The sequence below is a fragment of the Colius striatus genome, chromosome 16 (assembly GCF_028858725.1).
Source record: "Colius striatus isolate bColStr4 chromosome 16, bColStr4.1.hap1, whole genome shotgun sequence".
Classification (NCBI taxonomy): Eukaryota; Metazoa; Chordata; class Aves; order Coliiformes; family Coliidae; genus Colius; species Colius striatus.
Window position 1 is genome coordinate 567,745 of NC_084774.1, and position 15,657 is coordinate 583,401.

At 46.2% G+C, this 15,657-nt stretch overlaps 1 long non-coding RNA gene across 1 annotated transcript; it reads right to left on the reverse strand.

Moving 5' to 3' along the window:
- Nucleotides 1-8,823: 8,823 nt before the first annotated feature.
- On the reverse strand, nucleotides 8,824-12,834 carry LOC133626924 (uncharacterized). Its single transcript, XR_009819840.1, has 3 exons — nucleotides 12,629-12,834; nucleotides 11,971-12,123; nucleotides 8,824-9,486 (listed from the first exon to the last, which is right to left on the reverse strand). It is a non-coding gene; the product is annotated as an uncharacterized LOC133626924 (long non-coding RNA).
- Nucleotides 12,835-15,657: the final 2,823 nt, after the last annotated feature.

Here is a 15,657-nt window from a genome sequence, read left to right on the forward strand (position 1 = left end):
GGCTCACTAAGTGGGGGGGGGGGGAGGCGGGGGCTCTTTAGGCCGGCACTCTTGGTCCTCGGGAGGGGCTGATGGCTCTTATGGTTCTCGTACCCCGTCTGTGCCTCCAGGGTCATTTTCTACACGCGGGGTGGGGAGCACTACTTTTGAGACGGTAGGAGCCAGCGGGGTAGATTGGAAGCAGTCACGCTCATCGTTTTTGTTCTTAGTCTGTGCTGCTGATGCGTGCTCAGCAGCCTTCTTTTCTGCCTGATGTTGCAACAACTCATTGTGCACTATCCGCCAAAACTTCCCTAACTTTTCAGCTATCTCATCGTCCTCCAGGGTAGCTTCCCACAGCAAATCCCCAAATCTACGCCATTCGCTCAATTCATGCACTGTCTGTGGATTCTGAAACACTCCCTTAGCATACCCATAAGCTAACAACCCTGGTAGGTCTTTTTGCAGATCTATACCCTTTATCTGCCGCTTCTGCAAGAATGCAGTAAATAAATCATATGCCGCTTGCCTTTTCACACCTATAGCATTCACTTTAGCATTGTATGATTGATTGTACTTGACTAATAAATGGTAACATATGTAACTAACAATAATATAAAGGTAACTAAACGTAAGGTAAGCATAACCATAGTGTGAGAGAAAACTAACTGAAGGCCGAACAGATGGGGTGATATTTTAGACACAATAAGGCTGATGTTTTATGCACAATAAGGATGGTGTTTCAACACAGTGAGGTTGGTGTTTAAGTTCTTACCAAAATGAAACTTTGAGGCCTTATGCATAGTGCGTGATGCTTAGTATTAACTATTTGCCATGAATTGTGGCACGTACAAAGCATTTGGAAAAGGTATAGAAGTGATGATGATGTGACAATAAATTGGAGCTGATGCACATCAGATTGGCGTCTGGTCACTCCCGTTTCGCGCAACAAAGAAGAACCCCTGCACAAAGAAAAAGAAACCCTGCAGAACAGGCTGCCCAGAGGGCTTGTGGAGTCTCCTTCCTTGGAGGATTTCAGCACAAGCCTGGACACGTTCTTGTGCGACCTGATCTAGGTGAACTGAATTCTGGGTCAGGGGGTTGCTCTAGATGATCTCTAATGGTCCCTTCCAACCCCTATCGCTCTAGGATTCTATGATGTCACACAGTCTAGATGCAGTACCCAGATGTGCTGTGATGTCACGGAGCACTGTTGCAGCATCCAGAGGTGATGTGATGTTATAGAGAACTGTTGCCGTGCCCACATCTGCTGTGATGTCACAGAGTCTCATTTCAGTGCCCAGATATTGTGTGAAATCTCAGAGCACTGTGTGTCCAGTGTCCAGACATCCTGTGATGTCACAGAGCACTATTGCAGTGCCCAGATGTGCTGTCATATCACACAGCCCTGCTGCAAAGCCCAGATGTGCTGTTGCGTTACATAGTCCTATTGCAGTGCACACGTCTTACGATGTCACAGAGCACTGTTGCCTTTCCCAGATGTGCTGTGATGTCACAGAGCACTGTTGCACTGCCTAGTACTAGGACATCGCAGAACCCCACGACAGTGTCTGGATGTGATGTGATGTCAAACACTCTTGTTGCAGTGCCCAGATTTTCTGTGATGTCCTACAGCCGCGTTCCAGTGCCTAGATATGCTATGACGTCATGGAGCAGTGTAGCACTGCCCAGATGTTCTGTGATGTCCTACAGCCGCGTTCCAGTGCCTAGATATGCTATGATGTTACGGAGCAGTGTAGCACTGCCCAGATGTGCTGTAATGCGACACACACCGGACATCCTCTGCAATGCCCACATGTACTGCTGTGCCACACAGTCCTGTTGTAGTGTCTAGATGTTCTCTGATTTCACACACCCCCTTGTCATGCCCAGATGTGCTGTGATGTCACACGGCTCTGTTGCAGTGCCCAGATGTGCTGTGATGTCAGAGTACCACTGCAGTTCCCACTTGTGCTGTGATCTCACAGGCACTGTAGCAATGTCCTCTTGTGATAGGATGTTTCAGAGCACTGTTGCAGTGCCCACGTCTGCTGTGATGACAGAGTCTCGTTTCAGTGCCCAGATACTATGTGAAGTCTCAGAGCAGTGTGTGTCCAGTGCCCAGACGTCCTGTGATGTCACAGAGCACTATTGGAGTGCCCAGATGTGCTGTAAGGTCACACAGTCCTGCTGCAAAGCCCAGATGTGCTGTTGTGTTACACAGTCCTGTTGCACTGTGCACATGTTCTGTGATGTCACAGAGCACTGCTGCCTTTCCCAGATGTGCTGTGATGTCACAGAGCACCGTGCCAGTGCCTAGTGATGCTGTTATATATCACAGCAGTGATTGAGTGCTCAGATGTCTTGTAATGTCACAGAGCACTGTAGCAGTGTGCAGTTAAGATGTTATAGAGCACTGTTGCAGTGCCCAGATGTGCTGTGATGTCAGAGAGTCCTGTTTCAGTGCCCAGATATGATGTGAAGCCTTAGAGCACTGCTACAGTGCCCAGACGTCCTGTGATGTCACACAGCACTGTTGCTGTGCCCAAAGGTGATGTGACATCACAGAATACTGCCGCAGTATCCGGATGTGATGTGATGTCACAGAGCCCCATTCCAGTGCCTAGATAAGCAATGATGTCACAGAGCAGTGTAGTGGTGCCCAGATGTGCTGTGATGCAATACACACAGCACAACCTCTGCAATGCCCACGTCTCCTGCAGTGTCACACAGCCATGTTGCAGTACCTAGTTGTGCTGTGATGTCACAGAGCACTGTTGCAGTGACGTCTGCTGTGACGCCACAGAAACCCGTTTCAGTGCCCAGATATGATGTGAAGTCTTAGAGCACTGCTACAGTGCCCAAAAGTGCTGTCATGTCACACAGCGCCGCTGCAAAGCCCAGATGGGCTGTTGTATTACACACTCCTGTTGCAGTGAGCACCTGTGCTGTGATGTCACAGGGCACTCTTGCAGTGTTCAGATGTGCTGTGATGTCAAACGTCCGCGGAAGAGGAAGACGGAGCACTGGAACAGGTTGCCCACAGGGCTTGTGGAGTCTCCTTCCTTGGAGGACTTCAGCATAAGCCTGGACACGTTCCTGTGCGACCTGATCTAGGTGAACTTGATTCTGGAGGAGGGGGTTGGTCTAGATGATATCTAATGGCGCGTTCCAACCCCTACCATTCTAGGATTCTATGATGTCACACAGCCTGGATGCAGTACCCACATGTGCTGTGATGTCACAGAGCACTGTTAGAGTGTCCAGAGGTGATGTGATGTTATAGAGCACTTTTGCCGTGCCCACGTCTGCTGTGATGTCACAGAGTCTCTCTGCAATTGCCACATGTGCGGCAATGTCACTGAACCCCATTGCAGCGCCCACGTGTGCTGTGATGTCCCCATGTAGTCTATCAGCCAGCACTGTGTCACATTTGCAGCTGCTTTCCTGTCAGAGCTATCTTCAATACCACACTTTTTATCCTCAGCTCCCATTGAAAAAATAAATGTGTCTGTTAAGGTAAACCACTGAATATGGGAGCTACAAGAAAGCAGGAAGGCAGACCCCAGCTACAGTAGTAAGTAGGTCCCCATGCAGTCTATCAGCCAGCACGGTGTCACATTTGCAGCTGCTTTCATGTGACAGCTATCTTCAATACCACATTTTTCTGTTCAGCTCCCTTTGAAAAAAATACATGTCTCAGTTAACTTATAGCACTGACTATGGGAGCTACAAGAAAGCAGGAAGGCAGACCCCAGCTACAGTAGTAAGTAGGTCCCCATGCACTCTATCAGTAAGCATGGTGTCAACATTTGCAGCTGCTTTCCTGTGGGAGCTATCTTCAATACACTTTTTATCCTCAGCTACCAGTGAAAAAATACATGTGTCTGTTAAGGTATACCACTGAATATGGGAGCTACAAGAAAGCAGGAAGGCAGAGCCCAGCTACAGTAGTAAGTAGGTCCCCATGCAGTCTATCAGCCAGCACGGTGTCACATTTGCAGCTCCTTTCCTGTGGGAGCTATCTTCAATACCACACTTTTTCTCCTCAGCTCCCATTGAAAAAAATACATTTTGTCTGTTAAGTTATGCCACTGAGTATGGGAGCTACAAGAAAGCAGGAAGGTAGATTCCAGCTACAGTAGTAAGTAGGTCCCATGCAGTCTATCAGCCAGCACGGTGTCACATTTGCAGCTGCTTTCCTGTGGGAGCTATCTTCAATACCACAGTTTTTATCCTCAGCTCCCATTGAAAAAATACATTTTGTCTATTAAGGTATACCACTGAGTATGGGAGCTACAAGAAAGCAGGAAGGCAGACCCCAGCTACAGTAGTAAGTAGATCCCCATGCAGTCTATCAGCCAGCACGGTGTCACATTTGCAGCTGCTTTCCTGTGGGAGCTATCTTCAATACCACACTTTTTCTCCTCAGCTCCCTTTCAAAAAATACATGTGTCTGTTAAGTTATGCCACTGAGTATGGGAGCTACAAGAAAGCAGAAGGCAGACCCCAGCTACAGTAGTAAGTAGGTCCCCATGCAGTCTATCAGCCAGCACGGTGTCACATTTGAAGCTCATTTCCTGTGGGAGCTATCTTCAATACCACAGTTTTTATCCTCAGCTCCCATTGAAAAAATACATGTGTATGTTCAGTTATGCCACTGAGTATGGGAGCTACAAGAAAGCAGGAAGGCAGACCCCAGCTACAGTAGTAAGTAGGTCCCCATGCAGTCTATCAGCCAGCACGGTGTCACATTTGCAGCTGCTTTCCTGTGGGAGCTATCTTCAATACCACACTTTTTCTGTTCAGCTCCCATTGAAAAAAATACATTTTTTGTTTTAAGTTAATACCGCTGAATACGGGTGTAGGCACAGACATAGCTTGGACCAGCCAGCTTGAATAAAGATGGTAGGGATAAGTTAATGCAGCTGGCATGCTACTTCAGAAACAGGTGCTGCAAGTTAATCAATTGGGCCCTGGGTGATCTCATGGGCAGAAGCAGCATATAAGGAGGTAGCTAGCAAAGGAAGGGTGGCTTCGAGTCAACTGTGGTGGTTGTACTGTGTTGCCCCTGTATGTCTCTGCACGTGCATTACTTAGACCCTCTACGTCTTTGAGTGAATATTGCTTGCTCAACAACAACAATTGGTGACCCTGATGTGATTCGCTGATCCTCGGCAGAAAAGCACTTGGATTCCTGCTGGAGAAAAGGCAAGTGATCTGAGTAAACTGATATAATGGGAAAAATGCTAAGCAAAGAGGAAAATCCTATTGACACCCTCCAGCATATCCTTGCGGAAAAAGGATTCAATTATGAAAGAGAGTCTTTGCTAAGACTCGTAAGATGGGGACAGGAAGTAGGTCTCTTTGCTTCCCCCCAAGAAGTATATGAAAAGGGACACTGGGATAATCTAGGAGACATGTTGAATAATGCTATCGGCTTGTGTAAATTGGTATCATCCATTATACACCAGCTAGAAGCTGAGCGTGCTGCCGCTGCTGCCATGAAAGCAGAAGCTGCTGCACCATCTGCGTTCCCTGTAGATGCTAAAAGATTCTTTGGAGGTGGTGACTTTATAGTACCATCGGCTCCATCTCTAGAAGAAAATACTCAGAGATTCTTCGGAGGGGATAATGTCGTAATACCCTCGGCTCCACCCCTGGAAGAGGAGAGCATGGATGTGAGCCCGCCTCCCCCAGAACCCCCTAGAGCACCGTTCCAGGAGCCGAATACACGCATTGCTTCTCCTCCCCTCCCACCCACCCTTCACCATCCTGCCCCATCCCAACCTTCTGCTATACCTGAAGGAGTACCTGACAGAGAACGAAAGGTACGTTTTACAAATGATGCTGTGGATATGCCGTTGCCCCTGAGCTCATCAATCCCTGAGTGTATTCCTCTGCCATCATCACCCCCAACTTCTAGTGAAGATCAACAAAGACAATTATTAAAGGAAGAGTTAATACAACACGGAGAAGATATGAAACACACTTTGGCCCAGTTGGAGGAACTGATAGAAAAACCAAAAGCAACAGCTAATCAACTGTTGGAACGAATTAATGAATTAACCAAAACAAAGATTAAAGTTTCATCCCCACAGGTACTCAGAGATCCTCGGCCGGATGACTATGATCCGGCTAAGAAATGGAGAGGCCTCATACGTGATGCAGTAATCGAAGGCGAATTTATTCCACAAGCCTTTCCAGTAATAACAGCACAAAGAAAACGACAATGGGCACCTTTAGATTGGAAATTGGTAAGAGAAGGCCAGAAAGCGGTAATGCAATATGGCTTGTCCAACCCATACGTTCAAACGTTACTGGATCATATTTTCGCCAGTGGGTTAATGACTCCATTTGACTGCCAGAAGCTTGCAGAAACTTTCCTGAAGCCCACTCAGGTATTACTATGGGAGTCCGAATGGGAAAAAAGAGTTGATCTGACAGTGGTGGAAAACATGGACTTACAACAGGGAGATCCGCGGCAAGTCGTCACAGCAGACATGATGCTGGGTAAAGGACCATTTGCTGATCCTCAGGTACAAGCCCGACTGCATGAAGCTATCTTGCAGCAAACAGAGACACTGGCACGTCAAGCATTTAAGATTGTTCCTGATATGGGGGTGCCAGTTCCCTCATATACAACTATTATTCAAAAACCTAATGAGCCTTTCATGACCTTCTTAGACCGTCTAAGAGCAGCTCTGGATCATATACCAAACATGTTGGCTGAAGTCAAGGCGGAAATAGGGTTACACTTAGCAGTTGCTAACGCTAACCATGATTGCAAAAAGATCCTGCAGGCTCTCCCGCGGACAGCAACTTTGGTCGACATGATAGAAGCCTGCTCTAGGGTAGGATCGTCAGCACATTTAGCTGAGGCAATGGCAACAGCATTGAAACCTTTAGTTCAAGCCCACAAAGGAGATCGGAGGCCAAAGTGCTTTAACTGTGGAAAAATAGGACACGTGAAAAATCAGTGTCGGTCCAGACCATTGGTATGGACAAACAGCTCCGCCAGGCCATCTGGGTCCAATGGCAGATTTCATGGTAATTGTTACAGATGTGGCAAGTTTGGCCATAGAGCCACTGAGTGCCGCTCTCGAGTGGCCAGACATACAATGCATAAGGGAAACGGGTTGACGAGCGCAAAAAGGGCGAGCGCGATGACACAAAAACGCCCTTCAACACCAAGAGCTGCCTGGATGGCCTCAGATCAGCCACTGCAGGAAGCGCAGGAGTGGATGTGGAAACAGCAGTAGATGTAACCATCCACAACACAGAGGTAACAATTATCTCCTCTAACGTTAATGGACCCCTTGGCTATGGATTAAGTGCTTTACTTTTAGGACGGTCATCGGCCTCTCGACAGGGTATTTTTGTGCTCCCCGGTGTAATTGATGCAGACTATGAAGGAAATATTGGAATAATGGTTAAAGTTTGGCAGCCACCAGCTCATATACCTAAAGGAACTAAAATAGCGCAATTAGTTCCTTTCAGGGCTAAAGTTCCTTTCGCAGGAAGTCGTAAGCGCCGAGACGGTGGTTTTGGATCCACTGGAGTACCTGAGGTAAGACTGGCGGTGCCGCTTTCACAGGGAAAGCCCACTCAGATGGTTGTATTCCAACATCCAAATGGTGAACACATGGTTGGGTACAACACATTACTGGATACGGGAGCAGATGTTACTATTGTTCCATTATCCTACTGGCCAAAAAGCTGGCCTTTAGAGAATTTAGACACCCTTGTTGTTGGAGTAGGAGGAATACAGATGACAAAAATTAGCACAGACCTGATTTCGGTATGTATACAGGGCGAAGAGAATAGATGTGTGCAAATTAGGCCCTATGTAATGAATACTTCAGTTTGGCTTTTGGGTAGAGACGCCTTAAGCCAAATGGGCTTTCGCTTGTCAAATGAAAATTTTTAATGGCGGCCATTGATGGGCGACCAATCCTGAAGTTAACTTGGCTAACAGATAAACCAGTTTGGATTGATCAATGGCCGCTAAGCAAAGAAAAGCTCGCCCACATTCATGAATTAGTAAATGAACAACTAGAGAAGGGTCATATTAAGCCATCCACCAGTCCATGGAATACACCAATTTTTACTATCCCTAAAAAATCAGGGAAGTGGAGGCTGTTACATGATTTAAGAGCTGTTAATGCAGTGATGCAGGACATGGGTGCTTTACAGCCAGGATTGCCCTCTCCTGCAATGCTTCCAAAAGAGTGACCCCTGTTGGTGATTGACTTAAAGGACTGTTTTTTCACAATTCCCTTACATGAGGATGACAGTGAGAAGTTTGCCTTTACAGTACCATCGATTAACAAACAAGAGCCAGCAAAACGATATCAATGGACTGTTTTACCTCAGGGAATGAAGAACTCACCAACTATTTGTCAAACTCATGTTGCCTGGGCGCTGGCACCTCTGCGTAAAAAATACCCTCGTGTCTTATTTTACCATTATATGGATGATATCTTGATTGCAGGAAAAGACCTGGACCAGCATCGCATTCTACAAGAAGTGAACCGGTAGTTAAGCAACTCTGGGTTGGTGATCGCGCCAGAGAAGGTACAAATGCACGCCTCTTGGAAATATTTAGGTAATATTATCACTGATGTGCGCATTTATCCTCAGAAGGTGGCAATTAAAACAGATATTGCTAACTTAACAGACGTTCAAAAGCTTATAGGTGATATCCAATGGGTACGAACCATATGTGGTATCACAAATGAGGATCTTGCGCCACTAATGCCTTTGTTAAAGGGCTCAGTAGAGGCTGATAGTGCGTGAAAACTGTCTCGGCAGCAAATCCAAGCAATAGAAAAAATAGGAAGCAAGATAGTCAATAATTACAGTCATCGATATGATCCTGACTTGTCAATTAACATTGCTGTGATAAGTCAAAACCAGCATGTAATGGCAATCTTGATGCAATGGGATTCAGTAGCGAAAGACCCATTGAGGATCTTGGAGTGGATATTTTTGCCACATAATTTACAAAAAACAATTACCACGAGGCTTGAGGCAATTGCAAAAATAATAGTTAAGGCCAGGAAACGTCTGGTGGAAATAGCAGGGATTGAGGCAGACATCATTTTCGTTCCTCTCACAGATGAGTTCTTGAACTGGGCACTGCAACAATCTGATGAATTACAGTGGGCCTTATTGTCATATCCAGGAACTATAAATAATCATTATCCGGCCCATAAATTGTTTTCTGTTAAATTTCAAATGGAAGACCAGCCGTTGAGATCAGCAGTACCCGTTAAAGGCCTGACTGTTTTTACCGATGCCAGTAAGATCCAAGCCAAAGCAGGAGTGGTTTGGTGGGAAAATGGAAAATGGCAAAATCTAACTGTCCACTCCCCAGGCAGTTCAGTTCAACTGCTGGAACTGATGGCTGTAGTTAAAACTTTTGAGAAATGGTCAGACGTCCCATTAAACATCATCTCCGATTCCCTCTATGTGGTCGATGCTGTCACTCGATTAGAGAGAGCGCTGTTGAAAGAAATCTCTAATCAGAATTTGTATAACTTATTTCTGCGACTCTGGCATCAGATAAATGAACGGCAAACTGCTTATTATATTGGACATATTCGAAGCCATTCGGGCTTAAAAGATGGCCTATCAGTTGGCAATGAAATTGTTGACAAGATAGTGGCAGCTCCTTTATTGATACCTACGGGGCCAATAATTGACAAATTTTCTCAAGCCCGAAGATCGCACGATTTTTTTCATCAAAGTGCGAAAATGCTGGTGAAGCAGTTTGACCTGACCATATCAGACGCTCAGGGTATTGTTTCCACATGCCCTGCATGCCAGAATCAGATCGGCCTAGGAGTAGGAGTCAATCCCAGGGGTCTGGCACCATTAGGTATATGGCAATCAGATATCACTGTCTATGCTCCTTTTGGGCGATTTAAACGTATACATGTTACTATTGATACTTATTCAGCCATGGTTTGGGCCACAGCCTTAACTAGTGACAGTTCTCGAGACGTCATAAGACATTGGAGGAGTTGCTTTGCAGTCCTTGGTGTTCCAAGAGAGATAAAAACTGATAATGGAAGAGATACTTCCATCTTATTGATAATGCTCACAGATCAGCATGCTAAAGGATCTGAAAAAAAGTCCAGAACTACATCAGGAAAAAGAAATATCAGTGGAGCTACCAAGACCTCATCCCTTTCTGCCAGTGTGCGTCCCTCCTACCAACACATATCAGATTGTTTATTTTGACTTTATGGATTTCTGTATTGTATTGTTCAGCGATGTAGCTGTTAATGACCTTTTGTTGTAAACTCATGGCCATGGGTAAAAATATTTATGTTTTCTTCATGTACCTTTAATTTTGAAATGTGTTGCTAAAGGCTGGCTGGTTCAAAAAAGAAAAAGGGGGGAATTGTAGGCACAGACATAGCTTGGACCAGCCAGCTTGAATAAAGATGGTAGGGATAAGTTAATGCAGCTGGTATGCTACTTCAGAAACAGGTGCTGCAAGTTAATCAGTTGGGCCCTGGGTGATCTCATGGGCAGAAGCAGCATATAAGGAGGTAGCTAGCAAAGGAAGGGTGGCTTCGAGTCAACTGTGATGGTTGTACTGTGTTGCCCCTGTATGTCTCTGCACGTGCATTACTTAGACCCTCTACGTCTTTGAGTGAATATTGCTTGCTCAACAACAACATATGGAAGCTACAAGAAAGCAGGAAGGCAGACCCCATCTACAGTAGTTAAGTAGGTCCCCATGCAGTCTATCAGCCAGCACGGTGTCACATTTGCAGCTGCTTTCCTGTGGGAGTTATCTTCAATACCACACTTTTTCTGTTCAGCTCCCAGTGAAAAAATACATGTGTCTCTTAAGTTATGCCACTGAGTATGGGAGCTACAAGAAAGCAGGAAGGCAGAGCCCAGCTACAGTAGTAAGTAGGTCCCCATGCAGTCTATCAGCCAGCACGGTTCACATTTGCAGCTGCTTTTCCATGGGAACTATCTCCAATTACACTCACATTGACTCCTCAACTCCCATTGAAAAAATACAAACTGTAGGTAGAAGTTATACCACTGAGTATGGGAGCTACAAGAAAGCAGGAAGGCAGACCCCAGCTACAGTAGTAAGTAGGTCCCCATGCAATCTATCAGCCAGCACGGTGTCACATTTGCAGCTGCTTTCCTGTGGGAGCTATCTTCAATCCCACTCACTCTAAAATCGTGGCGGACCAATATCAGTACAATCAAACTGATAATAACTACATTTTTTTGCGACAGGTATTATTATGGTCAGTAAGCTGCATTAGCGTGGTTAAGTAAGGGTGGAATAAAGAGAGTTTCCCCAAAGAACAGGGTCCACCCGGGGGATTTACTGGTATTCCGTTCCAGACCCTTTCTGCACAGATTAAAAATATACCCGTGGGCAATTTCTTCGGTGATGTAATACTAGAAACATTACAGCTGGAATGCAATTGCTTAAATACTGTTTCTGACTTCAAAGAAGAGTCTAAGGTGGCCCAGTATTTTTGATTCCTATTATAGTTATGGATATCCTGTGGCCTAGAACTTATCCAATTTTTCCCCCAGTTACATTAGTACCGAAGCTTGCATTGGCACTTCCAAACAGGTCTATTTCCTCAGGGGGTGAGGCTAATGTGGTATTAAGGGACTTAATCATCTCACATTGACGTTTCCCATCCTAATTGCATTCAGCCTCATTCTATTACACAAGGTGTTATCATCTACTAGTCCACAAAGTTCCTCCAGATTCCACACGGGCAATCCTACCAAACATGTTTTAAAAAGGATTAGTAACCTCTCCGAAACTAAGACAAAGAGATGATTGACCAGTTCGATTAGCAAAGGTTATCCAAATATTATCTCTAGGCTGATTAAAATGCGTCAAGCTGTTAGCAATTATAGTTATACTAAAAGCTATGGTTATAACAAAACACCTCATTATTCATTAAATTCACTGTCTTTTTGTTATATAACCTTCAGTCTTTTGATTGCTAGCCAGTCCTCCAATGACCACAAGACGAGGGTGTATGTATTCTTCAATCTCTTCCTGTCCTTTTTCATCAGATGGTTGGATCTCCGCAGCTTCAAGGACAGCTCTTGTCCACCTGGCTGGCACCCAAATGGATCCTGTGGGAGAATCAACACACAAATACCCACATCCCCGGTATAATACTTTGGCCGGAGGCTGCCATATCCCTGTTTTAGGGTCACGATATTTAACCCATATTTCTTTCTTTCTTTCCTTTTCTGCCTTTGGATTATGATGCATTATTACAGGTGGTAGCTTCTGTTCCCCAAACACACATAGGTGGTTCATAACAAATAAGGCCTTTAACAATTTCATATGTGGGTCTTTAACATCCCCATATTTGCCAAGATATCTTTTTAGAGTCCCATTAGCTCTTTCTATTATGGCCTGTCCTGTGGGGGAATGGGGAAATCCCTGCTACATGTTTAACTCCCCATTGCTTCATAAACTGTTCTATGCTTCTACTTATATAGGCTAGACCCTTTGTTTACACCATGTGCTTATATCTGCTACCACCAGCACCTCCTCTCACTCCACCCCGTGCCCACCTCTTCTGTACCTTTCACCTCTCACGTTACAACCCGAGATCTTCCGGATGCCTACCACATCTCCCGTTCCCTATGCTCGATGACTCCAGTGTCCTGTGGCACGGGCTGATACATAACGTGTCTGTCCAGCACACATGCTAGCTGAGTCAATTGCAGGAAGATATGATCAGGTGGTCGTGTTCCACTTCATTATTCAATCTTGCCAATAGCTGAGTGACTCCATCTTGATCTGCATCACGGTGAGCACTCCGAGAAACGCGTCAATCTGCAAGAGAGACTCAGTAGACCGTTATATCTTCTACACTCCATGCTCTCCCCCTCCCTAAGACTAGTGTGAGGGATACCGTGGCTCAAGGCATGGGGATAGCTGGTATGTCCATGACCCCTGCGGGCAGCCTATAACTCAAATTTTACTAACAAGCATCAGACCCTTACAATCAGCAGCAAAGCCAGCGTGTTTATAGTACTTCTAATTGGTCCTTTCTCTAAAAGCCAGCTGTAGTTTTCTGCGAGAAGCCTTGCAGTTTCACACGCTGCCTCAGCTTCCTCCTTGCTCCTTGTGTAGGTATTTTTGCTTCTTTGTTTCTCACAGTAGAGAGCAGCTCAAGGACAATCTGCACATTAGTTTTAGCAACTCATGCCTGGTAAGCTTCTTCTTATACACTGAAAAAAAAGCACAGCTGACAAACAAAGTTATTATACTTGTGCTAAAGGTAAAATCTCTAGCAGGTCTATGTTGCAAAGTTGTATGGCTGATGCTACTTACATTACTAATCAAGTCTTCTGATGTCATTAAGGTTTGGTTACTTTGTTTGCTAGGCCAGTATCCTAATTTGCATAGCTCAGTCAATAAAGCAGATACTCCTACACCTGGAGCAAATATACTAGTTGCTATTATTGTTGAGGGAGACCAAAGGTAACATGGTCATCACATTTGCCAGTAAATGCATGCACAAATTGTTTTGGACAATGATGTTTCTAAATCATTGTGTGATTAGGCATCAAGATCGTCAGTTGTCCCAAACTGCATGGTCCCCTTTGTAATCTCGAGGCTATTCCAGGCCATGCCTGGTCCCCACAGATCAGAAAAATTCCCTTTGGTAACTGTACAGGCACAAGACTAGACCTGGATCTTTTTGGTGAAGTATAATTGCACCAAGATGTTGTGTTCTTATACGCCCAGGATGGGATCCACATTCTGTCCCAAATGTTTTGGTATTGCCGGTAAAATTAAACATAACACAAAAATCCATCTTTATAGATCCCAATAATTCTAACTCCTGTGGCTCTGTTGTCATTATTGGCAACTGTGAAATGATCAAATCCCAGCTGTCAACTTTGCCATTACCCTTAACTAAGGGATTTGGTTTTAATGCATTTGGTACAGGCCATTGTGCCACATCTGATGGAACTCCCACCAAACAGGTAGAAAAAGGATTATCTGGAGTGGCCATTGATAAACATATTGTAGACTGATTGATTGCTTTGGCCAGTGTAACCCACATGTTTTGCTTGGGTTGTTGAAATTGCCTAAAACTATTTACTACAATCATTTCAAGCATCAACATAAACCACCTTTTAGCTTCTCAATGCCAAAATGTTCTGTTCTTCCAAGTTCCATTCCTGACACCTAAAACGACTTAGAGAGTTTCCACTGTAAGAAAACCAGTATTCATCATCACATTTACAGCAAAATGCATAACATCACGACCAACAGTTTTTACACTCGTTGAGGCAAGGGACTGAGGATGGAAGGGACGAGCCCAGCGGTCCGTGAGGGCCGGGGCCGGCGGTGTCGGTGCGGTCTGTGGGGGGGGGCTCCGGAGACACCGACCGGGCGCGGGAAGCGGCTGCGCGGCGGCGGCTGCGGATGGAAGGGGCGGGGGGGGTCTGGCTCACTCCGTGCCGTCCCCGGCGCCGGCGGCGCAGCCGCTGTTACTCTCTCCCGTGTTTTCTTGGTCTCCCCTCACATGCCCCATGGTGCCCAGTCTAACACGGGGTTGCGCTCCCCCACTCTCCTCTAATCATCCTGCGCCGCACCCTGGCCCGACTCCGCCCGCTCGGCATTCCCCTGCAAGTCGTCCCAGGGGTAGCTCGGCGGGTTGGGCTCGAATGGGAAGCAGCTCTCCCGCGGGGGCTCTGCTCTGAAGCCCCTTCGCCTCTCTGACTTTGTAAATACTCTTGTGTAGAGAAGAACCTTTTTCTTTTTTCTCGGTATCATCCGCCTCAGCGCCGCTCCCAACACTACTCTCGGTGCTGCTCCAGGCGCTGCTCTCGGCACCTCTCCCGGCACTACTGTCGGTGCCTCTGCCAGTTCACTCTCTGCCCCAGGGACAGGCTCACTAAGTGGGGGGGGCAGAGGTGGGGGCTCTTTAGGCCGGCACTCTCGTTCCCCGGGAGGGGCCGATGACTCACATGGCTCCCGCACCCCATTTTCTACACGCGGGGGGTTGAGCATTACTTTTGAGACGGTAGGAGCCAGCGAGGTGGATTGGAACCTGTCATGCTCATTGTTTTTGTTCTTACTCTGTGCTGCTGATGTGTGCTCAGCAGCCTTCTTTTCTGCCTGATGTTGCAACAACTCATTGCGCACTATCCTCCAAAGCTTCCCTAACTTTTCAGCTATCTCATCGTCCTCCAGGGTAGCTTCCCAGAGTTTATCCCTAAACTTTCGCCATTCACTTAACTCATGAACAGTATGTGGGTTCTGAAAACAACCCTTAGCATACCCATAAGCTAAAAGCCCAGGGAGATCCTTTTCCAAATCTATTCCCTTAACCTGTCGCTTCTTTAAAAAGCAAGTAAATAAATCATATGCTGCTTGCCTTTCCATTTTCAGAAGTCGTCAGCGCTGTTGCAGCCCCACAAGGTCTCGGCAGCACGTATCAGCCGGGCTCGTCTGTACGGTCACCCAGGGCACGGCACCACCCCTTCCTTCTCTTTTCTGGTGCTTAGTTGCCATCCTCGCTGCTAGGACCCGAGCTCCTTCGCCGCTCCGCCGTGGTTGCCAATCTTGTATCACGTCGTTCGTGTATCACGTCCCCTGTGTATCACGTCGAGGTCACCATTTGTCGGAGACGGCGG